Source organism: Macaca mulatta, chromosome 4 (assembly GCF_049350105.2).
Source record: "Macaca mulatta isolate MMU2019108-1 chromosome 4, T2T-MMU8v2.0, whole genome shotgun sequence".
NCBI classification, from domain to species: domain Eukaryota; kingdom Metazoa; phylum Chordata; class Mammalia; order Primates; family Cercopithecidae; genus Macaca; species Macaca mulatta.
This window is the reverse complement of record NC_133409.1, coordinates 126,482,211-126,494,915: the sequence shown is the minus strand read 5'-3', so window position 1 is coordinate 126,494,915 and position 12,705 is coordinate 126,482,211. Positions and strand designations below refer to the sequence as shown.

The window sequence follows — 12,705 nt, the reverse complement described above, 5'->3', positions numbered from 1 at the left end:
CATGATACTGATTCTTCCTATCCACAAGAATAGAATGTTTTTCCATTTGTTTGTATTCTGTCTTATTTCCTTGAGTAGTGATTTGTAGTTTTGCTTGAAGAGGTCCTTCACAACCCTTGTTAGTTGTATTCCTAGGTATTTTACTCTATTTGTAGCAATTGTGAATGGGAGTTCATTCATGATTTGGCTCTCTGCTTGACTATTGTTGGTGTATAGAAATGCTTGTGATTTGATTTTTGCACATTGATTTTCTATTCTGAGACTTTGCGGAAGCTGCTTATCAGCTTAAGGAGTTTGGGGGCTGAGACGATGGGTTTTCTGAATGTAGAATCATGCCATCTGCTAACAGAGACAATTTGACTTCCTCTCTTCCTATTTGAATACCCTTTATTTCTTTCTCTTGACTGATTGCCCTGGCCAGAACTTCCAATACTATGTTGAATAGGAGTGGTGATAGGGGGCATCCTTGTCTTGTGTCAGTTTTTAAAGGGAATGCTTCCAGCTTTTGCCCATTCAGTATGATATTGTCTGTGGGTTTGTCATAAATAGCTCTTATTATTTTCAGATATTTTTCATCGATACCTAGTTTATTGAGAGTTTTTAACATGAAGGGATGTTGAACTTTATCAAAGGCCTGCATCTATTGAGATGCCCATGTGATTTTTGTCATTGGTTCTGTTTATGTGATGGATTACATTTATTGATTTGTGTATGCTGAACCAGCCTTGCATCCCAGGGATGAAGCCAACTTGATCGTGGTGGATAAGCTTTTTGATGTGCTGCTGGATTCGGTTTGCCAGTATTTTATTGAGGATTTTCACATCGATGTTCATCAGGGATATTGGCCTGAAGTTTTCTTTTTTGTTGTGTCTCTGGCAGGTTTTGGTATCAGGATGATGCTGGCCTCATAAAATGAGTTAGGGAGGAGTCCTTCCTTATTAATTGTTTGAAATAGTATCTAAAGGAATGGTACCAGCTCCTCTTTGTACCTCTGGTAGAATTTGGCTGTGAATCCATCAGGTCCTGTTTATTTGTATTTATTTATTTATTTATTTTTTGGTTGGTAGGCTATTTATCACTGGCTCAATTTCAGAACTTGTTATTGGTCTATTCAAGGATTCGACTTCTTCCTGGTTAAGTCTTGGGAGGGTGTATGTGTCTAGGAATTTATCCATTTCTTCTAGATTTTACAGTTTATTTGCATAGAGGTGTTTATAGTATTTTCTGATGGTGGTTTGTATTTCTGTGGTCCAGTGGTGATATCCTCTTTATCATTTTTTATTGTGTCTATTTGAGTCCTCTTTTTTCTTCTTTGTCTAGCTAATTGTCTATCTAGTTTGTTAATTTTTTGAATAAACCAGATACTGGATTCATTGATTTTTTGAAGGGTTTTTCGTGTCTCCCTCTCCTTCATTTCTGCTCTGATCTTAGTTACTTTTTGTATTCTGCTGGTTTTTTGGATTTGTTTGCTCTTGCTTCTCTAGCTCTTTTAAATTTTATATTAGGGTGTCAATGTGAGATCTTTCTAGCTTTCTGACATAGGCATTCAGTGCTATAAATTTCTCTCAACACTGCTTCAGCTGTGTTCCCCAAGATTCTGGTACATTGTTTTTTTCTCAATGATTTCAAGGAATTTCTTGAATTCTGCCTTAATTTCATTATTTACCTAGGAGACATTCAGGAGAAGGTTGTTCAATTTCCATGTAGTTGTGTGGTTTTGAGTGAGTTTCTTAATCCTGAGTTCTAATTTGATTGCACTGTGTTCTGAGAGACTGTTTATTATGATTTCAGTTTTTTTTGCATTTGCTGCTGAGGAGTGTTTTACTTCCAATTATGTGGTTGATTTTAGAATAAGTGCCATGTTGCACTGAGAAGAATGTATATTCTGTTGACTTGGTGTGGAGAGTTCTGTAAATGTCTATTTGGTCCACTTGATCCAGAGCTGAGTTTAAGTTCTGAATATCCTTGTTAATTTTCTGACTTGCTGATCTGCCTAATATTGACAGTGGGGTCACTATTATTGTGTGGAAGTCTAAGTCTCTTTGTAGGTCTCTAAGAACTTGTTTTATAAATTGGAATGCTCCTGTATTGGGTGTATATATATATTTAGGATAGTTAACTCTTCTTGTTGAATTGATTCCTTTACCATTATGTAATACCATCCTTTGTCTTTTTTTATCTTTCTTGGTTCAAAATCTGTTTTGTCAGAGACTAGGATTGCAATCCTTGCATTTTTTTTTCTTTCCATTTGCTTGGTAAATTTTCCTCCATCCCTTTATTTTGAGCTTATGTGTGTCTTTGCACATAAGATGGGTCTCCTGAATACAGCACACCAATGGGTCTTGACTCTATCCAATTTGCCAGTCTGTGTCTTTTAATTGGGGCATTTAAACCATTTACATTTAAGGTTAATATTGTTATGTGTGAATTTGATACTGCCATCATGATGCTATCTGGTTATTTTGCACACTAGTTGATGCAGTTTCTTCATAGTGTCATTGGTCTTTATATTTTGGATTGTTTTTGCAGTAGCCAGTACCAGTTTCTCCTTTCCATATTTAGTGCTTCCTTCATGAGGCAGGCCTGGTGATGATGAAATGCCTCAGCATTTGCTTGTCCCCTGACTTATGAAGCTTAGTTTGGTTTGACACGAAATTCTGGGTTGGAAATTCTTTTCTTTAAGAATGTTGAATATTGGCCCCCACTCTCTTCTAGGTTGTAGGGTTTCTACTGAAAGGTTCACTGTTAGTCTGATGGGCTTCCCTTTGTAGGTTACCTGGCCTTTCTCTGGCTGTCCTTACCATTTATTCCTCCATTTCAACCTTGGCAATTCTGATTATTATGTCTTGGGGTCGATCTTTTCATGGTGTATCTTAGTGGTGGTCTCTGTATTTCCTGATGAATGTTGGCCTGTCTTGCTAGGTTGAGGAAGTTCTGGATAATATCCTGAAGTGTGTTTTCCAACTTGGTTCCATTCTCCCCATCTCTTTCAGGTACTCCAATCAGTCCTAGGTTTGGTCTTTTTACATAGTCCCCTATTTCTCAGAGGTTTTGTTCATTCATTTTCATTCTTTTTTCTCTAATCTTGTTTGCATGCCTTATTTTAGCAATATGGTCTTTGAACTCTGATATCCTTCCTTTCTCTTGGTTAATTTGTCTAACGATACTTGTATGTGCTTCATGAAGTTCTTGTGCTGTGTTTTTTAGTTCCATCAGGTCCTTTATGTTTCTCTCTAAACTGGTTTTCTAGTTAGCAGCCCTGTAACCTTTTATCAAGGTTCTTAACCTCTTTGCATTGGGTTACAACATGCTCCTTTAGCTCAGTGGTGTTTGTTACTAGCCACCTTCTTCTGAAGCCTACTTCCGTCAATTTGTCCATCTCATCCTCCTTCCAGTTCTGCACCCTTGCTGGAAAGGCACTGCAATCATTTGGAGGTGAAGAGGCACTCTGGCCTTTGGGTTTTCAGTGATTTTTGGTTGCTTATTTCTCATCTTCATGAATTTGTCTAGTATCGATATTTGAGGCTTCTAACCTTTTGATGGGGTTCTTGTGGGGACTTTTTTTGTTGTTGATGCTATTGTAGCTTTCTGTTCATTTGTTTTTCTTGTAATGGTCAGGTCCCTCTTCTGTGGGGCTGCTGTGGTTTGCTGGGAGTTCACTTCAGGCCCTATTTATCTGGTTCACTCCATCACCCACTGGAGATGTCACTCAAAGAGGCTAGAAAATAGCAAAGATGGGTGCCTGCTCCTTCTTCTGGAACTTCTGACCTCAAGGGGCACCGATATGATGCCAGTAGGAACACTCCTGTATAGAGTGTCTGACGATCCCTGTTGGAGGGTTTCACCCAGTTGGGTGGCACAGGGAACAGGACCAGTTTAACAAAGCACTTTGACTGTCCCTTGATGGAGGAGGTGTACTTCGCTGCAGGGGACCCACTCATCTGGGCTGCCTGGTTTCCTCAGAACTAGCAGGAGGAAAGACTAAGTCTGCTGGTCTTCGGAGACTGTGACAACCCCTCCCACTAGGGGCTCAGGCCCAGGGAGATCAGAGTTCTGTCCCTGAGCACCTGGTTGGAGTTTTAGAAGCTCCTGCAGGAAGGCCCTGCCCAGTGAGGAGGGATGGGTCAAGGTGAGGCCTGAAGAGGCACTCTGTCCGCAATATGTCACAGCCAATGTGTTGGGCTATGAGGGATACCTCTTGGGACCAAGCCATCCAGCCTCCCTGGGTCCAGCCAAGGAAAAACACAACCTGGAGCTAGAGAGATGGCTGCTGCCCTTCTCCTGCCCTGGTAGGTTAATGTGTTAGGCAGTTATCCGTCCCGGTGTTGGCTCTCACCCTCCCCCAAGGAGTTCAAATGGCTTAGACAGCAGGCAGCCACAGCTGTGGTTCTGGTCACTCTTCCCTCCATGAGCTCAGCACAGGCTTAAGTGGATTCTAGCTTACTGACTGTTGACAACCTGTGAAGTTCCATGGTTGGGACCCTAGGCACTGGTGGCGTGGGTTCACGCGTGGGATCTTCCAATCTGTGGGTTGCACAGATCTGTGGAAAAAGCATGTTTTCCCAGGCTGGATAGCACGCTCACTCACCGCCTCCCTTGGTTGGGGGGCGGCAGCCCCTCTGCTCCATGAGGCCCTCAGGTGGACCATTGCACCACATTTCTCTTCCTTCCTCTCCATGGGTCATGCCAGCTGCCTAGTTGGTTCTGATGACAGAACCTGGATACCTCAGTTGCTGGTGTAGGATTCGCACGCTGTTATCATTCTTCTCAGTGGGAGCCTCCTATGGCTACTGCTTCTAGTCAACCATCTTGACCCACCCCACAGATACTTTAAAGAGCCACACTATCCATGTACCTTCATGAATCCAGGAACCGTGATCATAGATGGAATTGGTGCCTGCTTAATTTCAACACTGACTTGCTATACTCAGGCTTTGCTTAATATTAGAAAAAAATAATTATGTTCTTTAAAGTCACCTTTCTAAAGTTATCTTTCTTCTTCTTTAAATGAAGATTAAAAGAAGATTAAATGAATATTCTCTAAATGAAAATTAATTTCTACCTCATAAATCTATTGCAAGGATAAAAGAATACACAAATAAAAATCATATACAAATTACTGTAATTGCTACTTTCTTAACAAAATATTTGCATCCAACTCATTATAGTCAGAAGTGATTTGTACAATTACTAATGTAAAAGTTATTTAACAACCTGTACTTATAAACTTTGGAAATAGAAATTTATTCATTTTCTGTAACTTTAGGAACATTTTTAATACATAATCCATAAAAAAAACTTCACCCCTCAGTTCTGTTGGAGAAAAAAATGGGTTCAAAACTTATCAAAAAGAAGGAAAATCATTTATATAATCAAGAAGAAGAGATAAGAAAAGAAATATTAACCCTGGTTGTGGTTTCAGTTATTTGAATATATGTATATGTGTGTATGCATGCATATATTATATCCATATATATATGGAGAGAGAGAGAGAAAAAGGTTAAGGTTATCCTTAACCAAGAGGATAACCACATTTTTTTTTATACACAAAGAGGAAAAAAAAGGAGAAACGAATAGGATAGCCACTCTACTATCTAATCATGAAGCACTTATACCTGGTCCAGAAAGCTTTAAGAAATTATCTAGAAGCTACACAGACAAATTTTAGAGGAAAGGATGCCACACTACTTTATTTTCATCACAGTGACATCTCCACTTTTCCCAAAGCTTCTATTATTATAACTATTTCACTTCCTTCCATTTCCTGTTTTCCTTGAATAGCTTATTAAGTCCAGTAAAAATATAATGATGGCCACCCAAAGAGAAAGCATACATCTCTCTCTGGGTATTTGTCATAAATACCATCATATTATTCAAGAGACTACAAATTAATGGTAAATTCTAGAGTTTATATAAAGGTTCAAAGGTTCTCTCATGAGCAGCTTTTAGCTTATATGGACTAGAATTTGAATTGGGTCTGATGTTTTCAAATGGTAAATCGCTTTTTTTCCCCCAAAATAAATGTGGAATTATACAATTATATAAATCTTACTAATCATTAATTTTCAGAATATCTGATTCCATGCTGCTAATCATTACGTTTTAGAACATCTGATTCCATGCTGCATTTAAAAGGTACAGATGAAAACTGGTAAAATAGTAATATTAGATGCAACTGAATGAAAAGCATGGAAGAAATGAAAAAAAAAAGTTGGATTGTCACTAAGAAAATTCAATCACTTTTCACTGAGCAGAATTTTTTTAATTACCAAGACATTTTTAATATTTAGCAGATTTCCTGGCATTACATCATCCCCTGTTTTTCCCCTGCAGAGAAATTTAAACATGTGCTACCAGGTATACACCCAGGAGGTCCCCTCATTCAACAAGCAAAAAAGACATGAGACTATTACACAGACAGTCCAACCATTTTTTATGCAGTGAATGAGCAATGTACCCAGTACAAACTCCTAAGAGCTCTTTCATCTTATGAATCTTATGATCCAAAATATTACATAGTCAAAGCAAAATTCACTGATATATTAGTTTATGGCACAAACTATTTCCACTTTAGGTTTATATCTTAAATCTCCAAATGGAGCAAGATTTCTCAACCTTGGTACTAAGGACATTTTGGATTGAACCACTCTTTGTGAGGTAGAGGAGCTGTCCTGTCCATTTTAGAAGGTTTAGCAGCATTCCTATTCACATTACTACCCCAGCATATCTACTCACTAAATACTAGTAACAGTACACACACATACCTGTCCCCTACCAATTGTGGATGACAAAAAAAAGTGTTTCCATATGTTGCTAAATGTCTCCTAGGGACCAAAATCACCCCAGGTAAGAACCTCTAAAATAGAGCATGATCCCTGCACACTGAAGATACTCAAGCTATGCTTGAGTACCGTTCTAGACACTTTAGAGACAACATCATCTCCCATCTGAGTGTCCTGCTCTGGCACGCTGCTCTCAAGAACCCAGCAAATCTTCCTGAGTGGAAAATGTCAGAGTACCTTCTGAAGTATGTCCACAGAAGAATCACAAATCTTAGAGAAGAAGGAGGCGGGGGGAGATGATGTAAATATGAAGCTGACTGTGAACTGGAATGATGACAGCTTAACTAAATATATCCAAGTACTGAAGGTGGCTAATGACATCGAGCAGGCTAGCTTAAAATGTTTTCACAATGGAGAACAGAAATTTATATTCACAGCAGAGCATTAGAAAAAGGTTGATTTTACATAGCACATTTTCTTTAGGGAATACATAAATATATATATCTGTGAAAAAATTAATTCAAGTAAAGCACTTAGCACAGTGCCAGACACATGGTGAGTGTCCATTAAATGCATAAGTGCTGGCTGCTATTCTTATTAGTAGTAACACTGGCATTGATCATTTTATTGTATTAATTTAATTCATTATACACTTAAACATTTTAGCGCTTAGGAACATTTCTTCTGGGATACACCTCTGTTCGTTCTCTCCCTCTCTCTCTCTCTTTCTCTTCGCCCCCCTTCCTCCCTCCCTCCCTCTCTCCCTCCCTCTCTCCCTCCCTCTTTCTCTCTCTCTCTCCCTATTCTTTCCCTATTTGTTGTTTTGCCTGTAGAAAATTCCTACTCTTCTTGAAAAGTTCAACTCAAAAGTGAACTTCTCTCAGAGGCTTTCCCTAAGGTCCCTTATTCTTCCAAGTAAAAAATTAACTTTCTCTTCATTTCTATTTCCACAACACTTAGTGCATATTTACATCATCGTTCTTAGCACATTTGTATTATAGTTATTAAAATCTGTGTGTGGCAGCCCCACCACAGTCCCTGGCCTCCAGGCTATGAGCTTTTGAGGCCTTATTTACTCGGCCTTATGTCCTCTGTGCTTGCCACATGGTAGGCGCTCAACAAAAGCACGCCAAACTCAGCTGAATTATCTGGAAAATTCAATCATGTGGAAACCTCATTTCCCAATAATGCCAGATATATGAGGTGTGACTGAAGAGCAATGCCTTCTATATAGAATTTGGGGCTGTCAGCCTTATATGAAAAGATTAAATAAGTGAAATGATGCAAAGTGTGTTAACTTTTTACCAAGTAAAATATAGATTTGGATAAATATCAGAACACTCCTTTAAATTACACACATTTAAATATGAGTAGGGATAAATTGGGAAGGTGGGAGAAATGGTAGGAATAAAATATATAATTTTAAGAGCTATACATCTCACTAAGATAAATAAATAAGAAAAGAGGTGACATAATGGATCTGCCATATTTTAAATTTGAATGCATAACACTGTCAAGTAATTCACAGACTAGATGGTTAATAGGTCAGACTGTGTCTTGAATATAAAACATATCCATAAAACATCAGTCAAAATTACTGTACAGATCTCCCTCACCCAGCCACTCCTAGGCAGTACCTTAGGGAAAGGAAACTTTACATATGTGAAAACATATGCATTGTCAAATAAATTACATTAAAGAGTACCATCTGCCCTGACTTTTCAATTGTTTCTGAGTTTAATTGAAAATATGCAGTAGATAAAATCCACAACTTTGACACAGAAGTTTTGAGAGGTGACTCTGCTTTAAAAATAGCCAGAGGTACTGGTTCCTTTTTCTACTTCCATTTTAGTTCTTTAAGAAGTATATGAAGCCACAAACAGTCAATACTTCAAAAAATTAATAGGATTTTAAAATTACTTTTCAAATTGAAATTCTTTACATTTTAACCATGATCACGTGATGTGTAAATAAAGTATTTTTAATACAATACTCTTCTAGAGAATTAAAGTCAAAGTTCCAAAGTAGTGGTAAATTTTTTTCACAAAATATTTACTCTTCTCAGAGAATCCTCAGAGAATTAAAGTCAAAGTTCCAAAGTAGTGGTAAATTTTTTCAAAAAATAAAAAAAGATACTATTTATTTTCATTTCCTATGGGAAAAAATACCTTCCATAGCTAAAGAAAAATGAGAGCAACTAATTTTTAAATCATAAGTGTTTTTTGTTTTGCTTTGTTTTGATATTTTACTTTCTACCTGGCAGAAGTTGGGAATGCTATTTTGTAAAGATGTGTGTAGCATAAAATTATTTCATTACCTTTTTTCTTTCAACTATAATTATTCACATTTCTGTTTATACAAATAATGTTCATCATAAAAATTTAAAAAAACACCGAAAGTGATGAAGAATTAAAATGTAAATTACCCACATCCTGCAATGAATATTTGATGGGTTCCTTCAATCTGTTTTGTATATAAATGTATTTAAAATAGTATAATAATGTAGATAATGTTTCTTGGTTTTAGTCAATTAACATTATTATTTGAGTATTTTTCAGCGTTAGTAGTTTTCAAAAATGTAATTTGTATTTGCTCTGTACTATTCTTCCAAAAATTATACCTTAACTTTTTTCTTGTTTAATTATGTTCAATTTGTGAATTGTAAACAATAATACAGCAATAAACACTTTTAAATGAATCTTTGTCTACATCTGTCTATATCTGCAATGTTCCTGTAAGATAAATTCATAAATAAGAGCTCTCTCATCCCACACTACCCTATCCCCATATTTCTTCAAGTGTATTTCAAAGAGTTTTACTATTTATCTAAAACTTGCATTTTTAGCTATTAAGTTCACAGAAAGATTCAATGATATTGCTATTAAAGTGGGTGGCATTTATTATTACACTCAAAAACCTACCTATTAATTTTGCATATATTAAATTATGTAATAACATCAATTATTTATTAAAGACACCTAGAACACTTTTTTTACTTACTTTATCTTTACAAAAAGATAGGTGTCAGAAAACAGTACCAACTGTTATTATAATAAAAACCAATTTTTCCCATTATGTATATAGTTCTGTAAACTAAAATAGATACTCACATGAAGTTATATGAAAATATATTGACCAATGTATTTATTATCAACTATGGTCTTTGCATTGGGATATGCATTAGCCCTTCCCACATCATCTAAAATTATTTTTTGATCTGAAATATTTTTCATTTGTTTTTTATTTTTTCAGATTTGTAAACTGAGACTCCAAGAAATACAGACATTTCCCTATTTGGGAATTTCAAAGTCTATGCTCTTATGGCACTATATTATTATTTTCTATGGTGACTTTGAAGTCCTTCATAGAAACCTGAAATATTCTATAAGACATATTGCTATTTCTATATGTTATTTCCCTTAAACATCTTTCTTTGGAAGAAAAGGGGGAGTACAAAAAGTGAATCCTGCATCTATAGGTAATAACAAGGCACAGGATTGCATTTTCTTACAATGCAGAATAATGAACTCCTGACAGTGAACAAATGCTTGTTTTAAAATTAAAAAAGTGTTTTGCTAGAGATTGTCCTACCTTATCAACAGTATATAAAAGTGAAATATGGCCAGGTGCAGTGGCTCACACCTGTAATCCCAACATTTTGGGAGGTTGAGGCAGGGGGATCACCTGAGGTCAGGAGTTCAAGACCACCAGCCTGATCAACATGGTGAAACCCCCTCTATACTAAAAACACAAAAATTAGCCAGCCGTGGTGGTGGGTGCCGGTAGTCCCAGCTACTCGGGAAGCTGAGGTGGGAGAATTGCTTGAACCCGGGAGGCAGAGGTTGCAATGGGCCAAGATAGTGCCATTGCCCTCCAGTTTGGCAACAAGAGCGAAACTCCGTCTCAAAAAAAAAAAAAAAAAAATTGAAATATGAAGTATGAGTCTCTGAGTGTGAATACTTCAGGATTGAAATAATTAGTAAAAAAATCAAAATACATTAGCAAAAACAAATATCACAGAAGACAATAAATATACCATAACCCTAGAAGATAAAGTAACAATCATAATTCAGTAACACTATTCAATAGATGTTCAAAAATGTGAACTTCGTAGAACGGAATTAAGATTGAAATGAATTTTTAAAATACTATTTGGTAAATTAAATAGAAGCCTATCCAATCCATATCATTCCAGAGTTTCAAATGGCAATGGAAGAGAATGCCAGGCAAAGATATACATGCACTTTAGATTTTACAAATTAAGTCAAAGGAATTAGGAAAAATATCAGTGAAATCCTAATTCTGAGAGTAGATTTAAACACGTTACAATAAAGTCTTAGCCAAAGTATACCAAAGAATACTGAAAGAACATGTAGCTATAGTAGCAGAAACATTAAGAGTAATATTTTTTAAATTAGGTATAATTAGAAAAATACCAGAGGTGCAAGATAAACGTCTCATTTTTCTTAAAGAGAATTAAAATTTCCCAAAACTATAAAGTCAGGTGAACTAAGCATCAATATCCATAAATATTCCAAAATGGACTGCTAATAAAAATAAGCATGAGTTTATTTAGAAATAAGCTATAAATTATTAATAGACTCTTAGTTCTTCATTTTTATCATTTTTGTCATGTGTTAAATTATACCATTCACATCCTTAGAAAATAGAAAGGTAAAAGTAAGCTCAAAGGGAGCTTCATTACATGACATTCAGAAATATACTGAGCAGACAGAACAGTGGGCATACAGAAAAGATAGGAATTTTAATTGTGATCAATGTAAAATTCTGCAATTAGACACAACTAATAAATATATTCTAGAAGATGGAAAACTGGTATGCCAATCATTCCAGAAAAAAATACTTAGGATATAGATAACCAACTACAAACTCAACATACATAAAAATATATATAACTGACCGAAAATAAACATAATTCAAACATTTTAGGATATGTATATGGAAGTAGTATTCCAATTTTGAGTAATAATGATGTCAAAGCATTGAATCAAGTTGAGGAAAATGGTAGTGCTGAGGATAAAAATAAATGACTTATCCTTATCTCTTCTTTAAAAAACTCATAATCCAAGTGTGAAAACAGACATAGAAAAAGATAACTATAATAAAACAATTTGTTAGTTTTGGCAATATTATTAACTAACATTCAGAATATTATTTTCAACTCTTCTCACTAATTTTGAAAGATATTATTATTATTTAACATAAAAATAACCTATTATAGTATTCACCATATATGCCTGGCCCTATGAGAAAATAATATTAGCATCTTAATTTTATAAATGAAACCATTGGATTGAGATTTTTTAACAACATAACTTATCCACAGACAAATAGCTAGTCAGCGTTAAAGTCGAGAAACAAATGTAGGTATTTCTGCCTTGAAATTACTGCTGTTAAAAATAACAATGCATATCAGTTGGTATGTATTAAAGTGAGTTCTGCTCAACTAGTGTTCCACAGGATATTAGTAAGTACTACACACCCAATGAATCCACAGCCAGATAATTTTGAGGAAGATTAGCTAAAATAAAATTGATAGGGCATGCGCACATGTGTGTGTGTGTGTGTGTGTGTGTGTGTGATGTCACTGTAAAGCCTTCTTAAGACTTTAATATTCTGATATGCATTGTGAATCTCTTAGAGGATAGTCTAACAGGAAGGCTTTACCAATATACGTGACCTCAGAAGCTTTTTAATTTTTTTCTTCATTGAGTATTGCAAGGCACTATTGCGAATTTCTGCCAAACTGGAAGACCAAGACAAATCAAACATCAAGAACTACAAATAGTCAACAAGGAGAGAACAGGGCCTTACAGCAGACAGGATAACAATCTTTAAGTATTTGTCTCATCAAAAAAGGACATATTATTTCATCAAAAGGAAGATCTAGATCTGAGGAATG

The 12,705-nt window shown here is 35.8% G+C and overlaps 1 protein-coding gene across 1 annotated transcript in view; it reads right to left on the bottom strand.

Moving 5' to 3' along the window:
* Nucleotides 1-12,705, bottom strand: part of BMP5 (bone morphogenetic protein 5) — a 122,986-nt gene that overhangs the window by 53,346 nt on the left and 56,935 nt on the right. The gene's annotated exons all lie outside the window — the stretch shown is intronic.